The sequence below is a fragment of the Camelus dromedarius genome, chromosome 31, assembly GCF_036321535.1.
Source record: "Camelus dromedarius isolate mCamDro1 chromosome 31, mCamDro1.pat, whole genome shotgun sequence".
In the NCBI taxonomy this organism is placed as follows: Eukaryota; Metazoa; Chordata; class Mammalia; order Artiodactyla; family Camelidae; genus Camelus; species Camelus dromedarius.
Genome location: NC_087466.1, coordinates 3,951,256 through 3,962,876, shown reverse-complemented (window position 1 = coordinate 3,962,876; position 11,621 = coordinate 3,951,256).

Here is an 11,621-nt window from a genome sequence, read left to right as displayed (position 1 = left end):
GAGACAAAAACCAGCTGTCCCCCGAGCCATGTGGCTCCCTGGGCAGAACCATCCTTCCCAAGCCAGCTGCTTCTTTAATTTGTTTGGCTGAAAACCTGGTCTGAGACCTACACCAGCAACTGAGACTAGAAAATGTGTCTGCATCTGAAAACCTGTCCTCAAACCTGTCCTTGGTGGCAACATTTTATCTGATTATCAGAAATTGAGCAGAACTTCCTGGATGCCGGGGGAAGTTGTCCTGGGGACAGTATCCCTGATGGGTCAGGGCAGCCCCAGGGACAGAGAGTCCAGCTACGTCTGAGTCAGGACACATCAGAGTGCCCTGTGTGTGTGTGGGACCAACAGCTCCCAGGATGGGGCACCAAACCGCTCATCTCTGATGCTAGTAGTGGACCCTCCCTCAGTTTCCTGGCGTTCAGGCTCCTTGGCCGTCACTGGGCTGAGATGAGAACAGGCTGCTCCTCCAGTCCTTTCCTATGAAAGCGTCTCAGGATCACCTGGCATCTGGGCTGCAGGAACTGAGAACAGAGTCGCTTTCTCAACTGCGAGCGGGGAATACAGCACCGCCTCCCGCTCAGGCTCTGGCTGGATCTTCTGCTGTTGCTGCTGCCCTGGGTACCGGGCACCTGGGGGCCCTGCTAGGAGTGGAGGTGCCCCTCTCCTCTTTCCCCCAAGTCCCTGGAGGAACACATTACTAGGACAGGGTCTCAAAGGGAACAGGAATTCCATCTCCCATCGCTGGGGACGCAGCGTCTCTTTCACTGAAGATCTGGGGCTGAGGTGGGGGGTCCAGCTGAGGTCCTGAACGTGAACTCTGACCCTTCAATCCTGATCTCCATCACTGGGGTCACCTACCAATTTCCAGGGCTTTCCAGAGCTATGAATCCCTCTCACTAAACCTCAGTGTGAACATCTGTGTGTTTTGCTCACTGGGGAGATTTCTTCGGTCCCAGCTGCACCAGCTCTGGAGTATCTAAGGCTGCAGTGGACATTTGGGGCTTCTGGAGCAACTACGTCTCTATTCCCCACGAAGCAAAGATCCAAGCGTTGAATTTTCCTGTTTAATTTCTCTAATGCTTGCAGAATGATGTTGACTAATAATGGATCTGAAAGTCACATCTTGTGCTCCTCGTGTGTGGCATTTGCACACATTATTGTCACCAGTCACCAATCAGAGACAGTTCGTGCTGTTACAATAACGTTTCACACGGCACTAAGTATGTCCTTGATACATTAGTGAAGTTGTCCCCAAACTGAAATAAAAAAGTGTTTTATGCCTGTCCTTTCCCCGGGAAGCTGTGGAGACAGTGCTGGTGCATTTCAGTTGCTGACACTGTCCCCCTGTGCAGAATCCACCCTTCCTGTGCCCCATCTAACTGTGCCTGGGCTGCACACCTTCCCTCCTTGCCCACACCCCACCCCATCATGGGTTTCCTGCTGGACCAACAGGAAAGCATCGCTTATCAACATCTCTAAATAGGCCTACCTAGTACCTCCTGCAGGTGTCGTAACAGCTGCACAAAGCAGGTGGTTTTTTAAATACTAAACATGAAGGAGCCGAGAGGATAGTTCAAGAAAACAATTCCTTTTATGATAGACTCAAAAAGAATAAAATAGATTGGCACAGGATTATCCAAGCAGGAGAAAGGCTATAAACTGAAACCTGCAAACATTGCTCATAAAAATGACAGGAGGTACCAGGAACTGCGAGCACAAGTGTGTTCACGGGCTGGGTGACCTCGTCTGGTGAAGGCATCGGTCACCCCGACCCAGCTGGCCTGCACGTCCAGCTCAATCTGATCACGGGCTCCCACCTCCCAGTTTCATCCCCAAATGCCCACAGCTCCCCTCCCTCTGGTTCTTTAGTTGGGAAGATGTTGGATAAACATGCGTTCTTTGGGCTTAGATTTCAGATCCCCAACCCCCGTGAACGTCCAGGCTCTATGTCTAGAACAGCGCCCAGTGCTGGTGCAGGCACGGGTCAGCGGGTGTCAGCACAGGGGCGCGGACAGAACCCAAATGGGGAAGAGGGTTCCACCTTCGCCCTCTTCATACCCATCCTCACTGACTAAGATAACAGACTGAAAAGATACTAAGTATATCAGAGAGTCCAAGGCATTGCCCAGCTAACGTTCCAGAAACACTAGGCCCCGGAGAAGTAAGCGGAGCAGACTCAGTTTCTCTGACAGTTTCTACTCCACGGCAAAGACAGAGACAAAGAGCCTGTGCAGGGTGGGCTGAGGGGACCCGGCAGTGGAGTCTAAAGCAATCAGCACCACAAGTGTGAGAACCACGTAGAATTAGGGTGAGGCTTTGCCACTTTATACTCTCAGAACCTGACACCTTTTACATGTGTCAAGATGAAGGCAGACTGGTGATGACCCCAGATACCAGCAGGAAGGGACCTCCCCTGAAATATCTGACAGCAATCACTGGGCAATACGCTGTGTATTGAAGTGTCTGCAGTTCATCGGTGACCTGAAAACAACTCCTCACCCCAAATACCATGCAGGGAGAGCCGCATCCTCGTGCCCTGATCAGTGATGGGAGATGATCCCGGTGCCCCAGTCAGGACCCCTGACAGGATGGCTGGGCACAGTCGGGGCTGGGAGATGGGGTGTCTGAGCCCAGCAGGGATGCTGGAGGATGATTTGTGGGCACTGGGTTCTGGGCCAGAACAACTGGCAGATACTCCAGTGGTCTTGCTAACCCCCTGAGGCAGTGTCCTCACTGAGGGTGATCTTCTGCACCCGGGCTCCTGAGGCATGTGTGTTCCCAGCTCTGACAACACACTCGCCTCAGGGAGTCATTGCTCAGGTCTTGTCCAGGCAGGATAGACAGTCTCACGCCAGGAACAAATCTGCAAATAAAAATCAACAGTGATGTTGCTCCAGGGAAATGGTAAAGGGAAAGCTGGGGAGGGAATGGTCGGAATTGTAACAATTGGACTCAGCAAGATGAGCTATGGGATGACCCTGTCAGGGTCCTGATCTCTGTCCCACCCCCTCACTCACTGGACTGGACTTTCCTTTAGGGCAGAAGAGGAAGATGGGAAGGGGGTGCCTCTGCCCTGCTCTTTTCTTATGCTCTGTGCATGGAGTGGTCGGTCACCCCACTTTCTACCCCTTGTAATCCCCACTTCTCCTCCACGGTGTGAGTCAGACTGTGTTGACTCAGCCGACCACAGTATCTGGGTCTTGGTTAACTATATATCTAATATATAAAATTTTTAAAATTTGTAAAAGTATTTAGTAAATTAAATGAATATATTTAATAAAACAATATGTTAAATATCTACATAAAATTACATGCATTGATTATATGTACAATATTTTAAAATTATTACATTTACTAAAATGTACTGTATATCAAATATATACATTTAATGTAACATTGTATTTTATGTAAGCATATATGATATTATGTATTATAGTTTATATTGTTAAGTAAAATATGTATTATATAATATACAGATACAGATATATTTTCTATTATCTTATATGTTACATATTACACATTCTATATTTCATGGTAAAAATTACACTTCCTGTTTATATTAATAACTGCTTGTCATGGGGGCTCCCATTCTTTCTGCGACCTTCTCTCCCTGATTACAGGGTCCTGGATCAGACTGCACTACACCTGCCACCATGTCCCGAGTCTGCATCTCTCTTTGTGTGTGTGTGTGGTGGGGGGGGGGTTCTGTGTGTGCATCTGAGAAATGAGTGAGCAGACATTTCTCTAGCACTAAATCCAAGTTGGAAGGCATCAGGATAGCACCCCACCAAACACAAAGAGCTCTTACTAAGACTTAAAGTAGAAGGCACAGAGTCCAATCTAATTTACTTTTTCTAGAAAACACAGGAAAATCTGCCCAACAGGAGCTACATCAAATTTCAAAATTTTAGCTCAAGATTATTTTTGCAAAGAGACAGATAATTTCCTCAAATTCTGAGTAGAATCTAGCTGATATCAACAAAGATTCATTGGAACCATAGAGACGATTTGGTCTGAGGCTAGGGTCTCTGGGGAGTCCCTGAGAGGGGGAGAACATGCACTGTGGATGGAGAGCAGATGTGAAGAGATTAAACCACAGGTCAGATGCCACTTTGAGGAAGAGAGACGCAGAGTTTTCAGCGCTGATCCCTGACCCACTGCAGGAGAAGAAGATGCTGTCACTGGACACCACGCCGGGGAGATCACTGGTGCTCTAGGTGGCGGGGGCAGAGGCATCAGGCTGGTCTTTCACATCCAAGGAGCCCAGCCCAGAGAAAGCTGTTACCGGTCTGGCAGCATCACCCAGAGCCACCAGGGGGAGCTGTTCTCTGCTCCTCTCTCACTGTGCTGGGCTCCTGGCCCCGGGGTGCTCTGCCACATGCAATCTGCAAATCCTCAAGTCAGCGCTGGCTCCTCATTGCAACCCAGACCTTCCCCCAAGGAAAGCACTGAGTTCTACTCTGGTGCCTTGAGGAAACTCCCGACAACTTAGAAAGTTTGCTCAGGGCTCCCTCCAGAAGTCAGGGGTCCCTGCTGAGAACTGTAGTGAATTCCAGCTTTGTTTTATTAGAATGTGCAAGCTGTCATAATTTCATGCTGACATTGTCACCTTTTCACCTGAAACCTGCAGTTAAACTGAAGAGACTCCATATACTAGATAATACTTCAAAAAATGGAGGTCGTCAGCTGGCACTGCAGCTCTATGTGTCCGTTCTCCAGCCCTGGTCCCCCAACTCCTGCTCCTGGGAACAGGTTGGGAACTGAGTCAGGGGAGATCCCTGTCCCCACTCACCCCAGACACAGGCTCTGTGACTTCCCAGTGGACTAACTGCTGGAGGAGGAGGGACAGATCATCTCCTCCGAAGAAGACAAGCAGGGATTTCACAGAGGAAGGGAGACCTGTTCCAAGATGGGGGTAGCTGTGGTGGGGACTAGACTTCTAGGCCCAAGAAAAGAGGACCCCTTTATCTCCTCCTTCAGCCCTCATGCTCTGCAGGGAAGAGATTTAGGACTGAGGTCACAGGGGCAGGGGAGTACAATTGGTGACAGGAATCACTCCCACCACTCAGTACCTCATCACCCAGCCTTATGTGTCAGGGTGATGTCCCCACATCTGCTCCCTCCAGTCCTCCCTCAGGGGACATGAGGTGACACTGGGCAGGGAGAGGGAGGAAGCTGATTTGCATGAAGCCCCTTCTCCTCCCAGTGGGTCCAAGAGGCAAGAAAAGGCCCGAGGACCCCACAGTGCAGCCCAGGACGTGGAGGAGCCACATCCCGGGAGCATTTCTATCATTGTCTGGATGGTGCTTCTGCTCATGCTCCTCGCTCATGGCTCAGGTCAGGGGCTAGGACGCTGCATCCTTGGGGGACATCTACAGCCTGATGTCTGGGTGACCCTGGTCTCCATAACCACCCCTGTCTCTCTCCTGTCGCTTTTAGGGGTGGATTCTCAGACTGTGGTGATTCAGAATTCATCTCTGACATTGTCTCCAGGAGAGACGGTGACACTAACCTGTGGCCCCAGCTCTGGGTCTGTCACTACCAGTAACTACCCCAGCTGGTACCAGCAGACACCAGGCCAGGCTCCCCAAGTCTTATCTATAGCAGAAGCAGCCGAGGGTCCCCAGTCTGGGGTCCCCAGTCGCTTGTCTGGATCCATCTCTGGGATCAAAGCCACCCTCACCACCACTGAGGCCTTGCCCAAGGACAAGGCCGACTATTACTGTGCTCTGTACCCTGGTAGTTACACTACGACAGTAATTTAACCTCACAGCAAGTAATACGAAAGCTTCCCCCTGAGCTCAGCAGGCTCAGACCTAGTGGCAGGAGAGTAAGAGAGAGGGTGAAATGTCAGCCCCACAGGGGGAGGGGGCACCATGGACCCATCTCGTGCCCAAGGGTTCCAGGCTGCATGCCTCCTCCAGCCTCCCCCAGTGTGTGTCCATTGCTCCTAGGGTTCCCCCTTTCCCACAAATATGGTGGTGACGTGGTCTCAGCTCCAAATTCTATCCTGCAGCTGTGTGACTCAGGAATCAAGCACCATCAAGACGACCTTGCCTGTTGACCTTGCTGATCTCAGGCTGGACAATTAAACTCCCTGCACTGTGCCCTCAGCAGGGCTCCCAGCAGCTCTCGGCTGTGACCTGGACTTCCATTCCCATGGATAGAAGAGGGCTAGGCCTTGTCACCCCTGGGGGAGGGTCTGGGGTTCCAGGATCAGGAACCTCCATCCCATCAGAACAATCAGCCTGAGCCAGGCGGGCCGTCGGTGTGGTCAGCTGTCCAGTTCTCCACCCAGGAATCTGGTAGCCCAGGAGGAGCTGGGCTTCCTCCCCATTCCTCAGTGAGAGACAGAATGAGGAAGACAAGGCAGTCTAGTCTGCACTCCTGTCCCCCTGCTGAGGATTGTGGGGCCAGTGAGGACTGAGCCCTGACCCTACCTGGGTAACAGGACTGAACCCGGGGTGGGGCAGGGATGGACACTGCGGTGCCCCTAGTTCTTTGGTGTCCCTGAGACCACAGAGCCCAGTGGGCCAGGTATCCACCCATGGCAGCAAAGGAGACCCTCTCAGCCCGGCTTCCCCGCCTTGGGTCAGCAGGCGCAGTAGGGGGCTCTACCCCACGCCCCCTGGATGCGAAGGAGCTGGTGACCACAGCTGCCCCAGGGTCACCAGGAGAGAGTCAGCAGCACAGAGCAGTGGGGTCAGGGCCTCCCTTTGCTGGGACAGTGGATGTGAACACACCCCAACCTTCTGCTGCAGGACAATCCCTGACCAACAAAGACTAAAAGGGACTCAGGGACTCTTGATGTCACCTCCCCAAAGTCCAGGATCCAGTTGTCAAATCAGCAAGTGGGAAAATAAATTTCGATGTGAAAACAGAATCCAGTGGTGCTAAACTGAGATGACTCAATGGTGACATATGTTTAGGGGACATCAGACCCCTGGATGAGCAGGTACAGACACTGGGAACAAACGGAGCAGGAGGTGAACGGAGGTAGACATAGAACCAGGAGAATAAAGTGGATGGAAACAGAGACCTGAAATACAACAGAGGAAAACAAATAAGAAATCTCTCTGCAGGGGCTCAAAGACATGTAATGTGCATTATTATTTTATTTCCTTATTTGATTATTGAGTGGTTGATTCTTCCTTGAAAGGAAAAAAGGGCTGCCATCACTACTGCATCATTCCCAACACCATGAATATTCAGAGAGCGTCACCAGAGGGCGCTGTGGGTCCGATCAAAATCCCTCAAGCTTGAACCCCACTAAAGCTCCCACTGCTGGAGTCCTGCACCCGGGCTCACTGGCTGGAGCTGGACATGGGAGCAGGTGCTTCCTCTCAGTGGACAAAGTCTGAGCCCCTACTTCTGCAGGCCCCGCCTGTGCATGAGCTGCCACCTGGGGGGGGATCCAGCATTGGATGGTGTGTGGGCTCCTGTCCCCATATGGCCCCAACCCCCTTCCCCAGGAGCAGAGGAGGAGGAGGAGGGACCCCAGGGACTAGCCCCACCCCCTCCCACTCCTCTCAGCCATTCTGGCTTCTCCTCTGTCTTTTCAACGAGCTTCCCACCTTCCCTCCACTCTGATTCTCGACTTTCCTCCCAAACCCCGGGCACCCCTTCTACCTACAACCCTCCACCTAATGACCTCTCCAGGCATTCCCAAGGGCACTATCAGAAGCTGGTGACTTTCTCCAGATCTTCGAGGAAACAGACACTCAATCCCTCTTCCTCCACCTGGAACCTCTCAGATCCCTTCCTTCCCGAGAGGCCTCATGCCTCCAGACACTCAGGTTTTATCCCCGCTCACCCTTCCACTACCCTAGGTCCCCCCATTTCCCAGGGGATCCAGTGAGTCCCTCTAGAAGCTAATGGATCTCCCCAGACACCCTCCACTCATACTCTCGGCCCGTCAGATCTGGAGTCTTGTGAGAAGGGAACCCCGTTCTCCTAAGGATCTGGGAAGGGAGGTCCCAGCTGAACTGACTCTGTCCTCAGATCTTGTACCACTGATTTTATGTGCAGTGAGCACAGGAGACGCTGAGGGCTCTTGACTTTGACAACAGACACCTGTCCCGGGTCTCTAATCAGGGGTCCCTGGGCACCTAATGGTGTCCTCTTGGGAACCCTGGAGAGCCTCAGGCCAGCTAGCTGGGCCACCCTAACAAGACGTGACTCTGGACGTGGGGTCACTCAGTTCCCCGGGACGGGCTGGGTTGGGCCCAGGACAGGAGCTAATTTGCATGAAGGGCCCTTGGTCCTGGGGTAAGGGTATAAGAGAGCTGGGCAGCGGCGTCCTCAGCAGATCTCGGGGGCATCTGCACCACAGCATGGACTCTGCTCCCCCTCCTCCCCCTCCTCCCCCTCCTCCTCTATTGCACAGGTCAGGACGCCCTCAGCACCCTGACTCCTAGCTCCCCACACCCCTGCCACACCCACAGGGAACGTCTCTCCTTGTCCTTCCTCGGGACATAACAAGTGTCTGTGTTTCCAGGCTCCCTCTCCCAGCCTGTGCTGATGCAGCCGCCCTTGCATCTGCCTCCCTGGGAGCCTCAGCCAAGCTGAACTGTACCCTGAGCAGTGGCTACAGTGGCTACAATGTGGACTGGTACCAGCAGGTCCCAGGGAAGTGCCCACGGTTCCTGATGCGAGTCAGCATCAGTGGTGTTGGATCCAAGGTGGATGGGGTCTCTGATCACTTCTCAGGCTCAGGTTCTGGTTTGGAGCACTACCTGACCATCCAGAACTTTCGGGAGGAGGATGAGGCTGAATACATCTGAATACATGGGGCAGATCGTAACATGGGAGCAGCTTCATGCAACCCACAGCAACAAGGGCAGAGGAGAAGTGATACAAAATCCCCGCTGACAGCCCAGCCCCACCCGTCCCATCACCCGACCCACAGTTCAGGGTGGGCGCCTGCTGATCTCCTCTGAGAGTTTCCACCTTTCCAGGGATTTTCATAACTCAGCCCCTGTCAGTGAGGACGGTTTGTTCCTGCACAACCTGCCTGGTCTCAGTCCACAGCGAATGTTCCCCTGGGTTGGAAATCATAAACCAATCCGGGCTGAATTCCAGTGAAATACATCCAGCCCTGAAATTCAAAGCTGCAAAACAGCATCCTTGCCATCCTTCCCTTTGGCAATCAATTCTTTGCCAACCGGGGAAAGTAACACACAGATGAATCCACGTGACTGTGGTTGGATCCACTGCTTGAATGCACAGGAGTTTGGAACATGGAGCAAGGATGTGTCCTAAAGAGTGTCCCGGGGATGCTGGTGCTGGGCTGTGTGCTAACGTCATGGGTGAGGGGGTAGGAGGAGGGTGAGAGGAGGGGAGATTGAAGGAGGGGAGTCATCCTGATGCGGGCTGACGGGGGATGAAGGTGCGGGAGGCCTCACAGTCTACTACCACGGACTTCTCTTACGTCAACAGTTTCAATGAAGACAGACGTGTGAACAAGAAAACCACCACCCCTGTGTGATGTGATGCGTGTCTGCCCCGGGTTAACCGATCACCAAAGTTGCCTAAATGTGTGTTTCCACCTTGATATCAAGTTGAAGCCCATCTCCTCCCAGCAGACAGAGGGGGCTGCTGTGAAGTTGGGAAGGAAGAGGAGTTCAAGTGTCACTGACAGAGGAGGGAATGAGGGGGCCCAGAGTGAGGGGAGGGGCTGTGGGTGGATGTGGAGGGGGCGGGGCCAGATCAGGAAGGAACCTTGTGGGGCTGAAGAGTTGGGATTTCATGCAAACGAAAGTGAGGACTCATTGAAGGGTTTAAGGCAGAGTTGACTTCACCTGAAGGAGGATTTTCCTCTGTTGTCTTGAGGAGAAGCAGGTGGTCCTCGTCAAAGGACACTTACTGAGACACCTGTGAGTCCAGATGAGAATGGAGCATTTGCACAATCTCAGCAAATTTGGACACAGGATATGGTGAGGACGTGATTGTTTCTGCATTTGACAGGCACACACCACCTCTCTACTGAACTAAAACAATGAGCAAGAGAACCCAGGTGTGGGCATTTTTGTTTATAATACAGACAAATTGTAGGAACACTAAGACAGGGTCCTCACAAGAAATATGTGACATCACTGTGAAAAAACTCCATCTTAGGAACACAATCCTCACACATGACAAATATATCAGAAGTAGCTCTGATATATTAATACAGTGGAATAATACTCAGCCATAAAAAGTATAAAGTAATGCCATTTGCAGCAACTTGGATGGACCTGAAAATCATCATTCTAACTGAAGCAAGCCTGAAAGAGAAAGATACCATATCACTCATATGTGGAATCTAAAGAAAGAAAAAAAGACAATAATGAATTTAATTAGAAAACAGAAACAGACTCACAGACAGAGAAAACAAACTTATGGTTTCCAGGGGGAAACAGGGTAGGAAGGAAAAAATTGGGAATTTGAGATTTGCAAATATTAACTACTGTCTATAAAATAGATAAGCAAGTTTTTTTGTGTAGAGCACAGGTAACTAGATTCAATATCTTGTAACCTGTAGTGAAAAAGAATATGAAAACAAATACATGTATGTGTGTATGACTGAAACATTATGCTGTATACCAGAACTGACACATTGTAAACTGAATATTTCTCAATAAAAAGGAAAGAAATATATGACATGTGCACTACTAAATGATATGCTTGCCGAACTATATCATTTCCACTAATCACGCCAAACTCCATCAAAATTCTGAAAGCATTGCATGAGTTTTGAAATGGCTGCTGTTTCAAGGTTTCAAATATGACCTTTTTCTTCTTCATGGAAAATCCAAATCCAAACCTTTCCCTGCAATAGCCCTACACGTCCTTCAAACCAACTCACCGTCCCCTTGTCACTGGTGGACACGTGGGTCAGTTAGCTTTTGTAGACTGTACTCTAGGAAGGGGCTGTAAATTTTAATGGTTCCATATGCACAGCTTTGCAGCTTCCATGGACCAGGACTCCATCTGGAAATGAAAAAATTTTATAGGATGTGACTCAGCATAAGAGAACCACAGAATCTGGGAAGCCGATTGTGGACCTCTGAATGGAGACAAGGACCAGATGAGCTGCCCAACAAGCTGGGCCCTCAGGTCTCTGATCCTTGGTGAGGTTGTGCCCCGTGACCAGCGGGGAACGCTGAGGGCCTGCCCAGTGGTCCCGGCACAGCTGCTCGGGGAGGAGCTCTCACTCTCAGGAGCTGGGTGGGGGGCGAAGCCTGTGCTCCTGATGGGGACTCAGCAGTGTGACCCCCCTCCAGCTGGTAGAGTGCCCTGAGCAGGGACCCCTGTGGTCTCAGCTGGTGCCTCCTCCCAGAGTCTCCCAAGGGGGGAGGCCACCTTCCATCCACCTGAGTCTGGGCTGTGAGCTGAGCTCAAGCACCAGGGCTCAGGGAGGGGCTGAGCGGTCTGTGGGGGGAAACCCATTTGCATGGGCCGCCCCTCCTCTGACAGAGGCTGGCAATAACAGGAGGCCCGGTGTAGCCCAGCCCCAGCGAGGGGACCAGGGGACTGTGAGCACCATGGCCTGGACTCCTCTCCTGCTCCTGCTCCTGCTCCTCTCTCACTGAACAGGTAGGGACGGGCCTCAGGGACCACATCTCAGGTCCCTGCCTACAGCA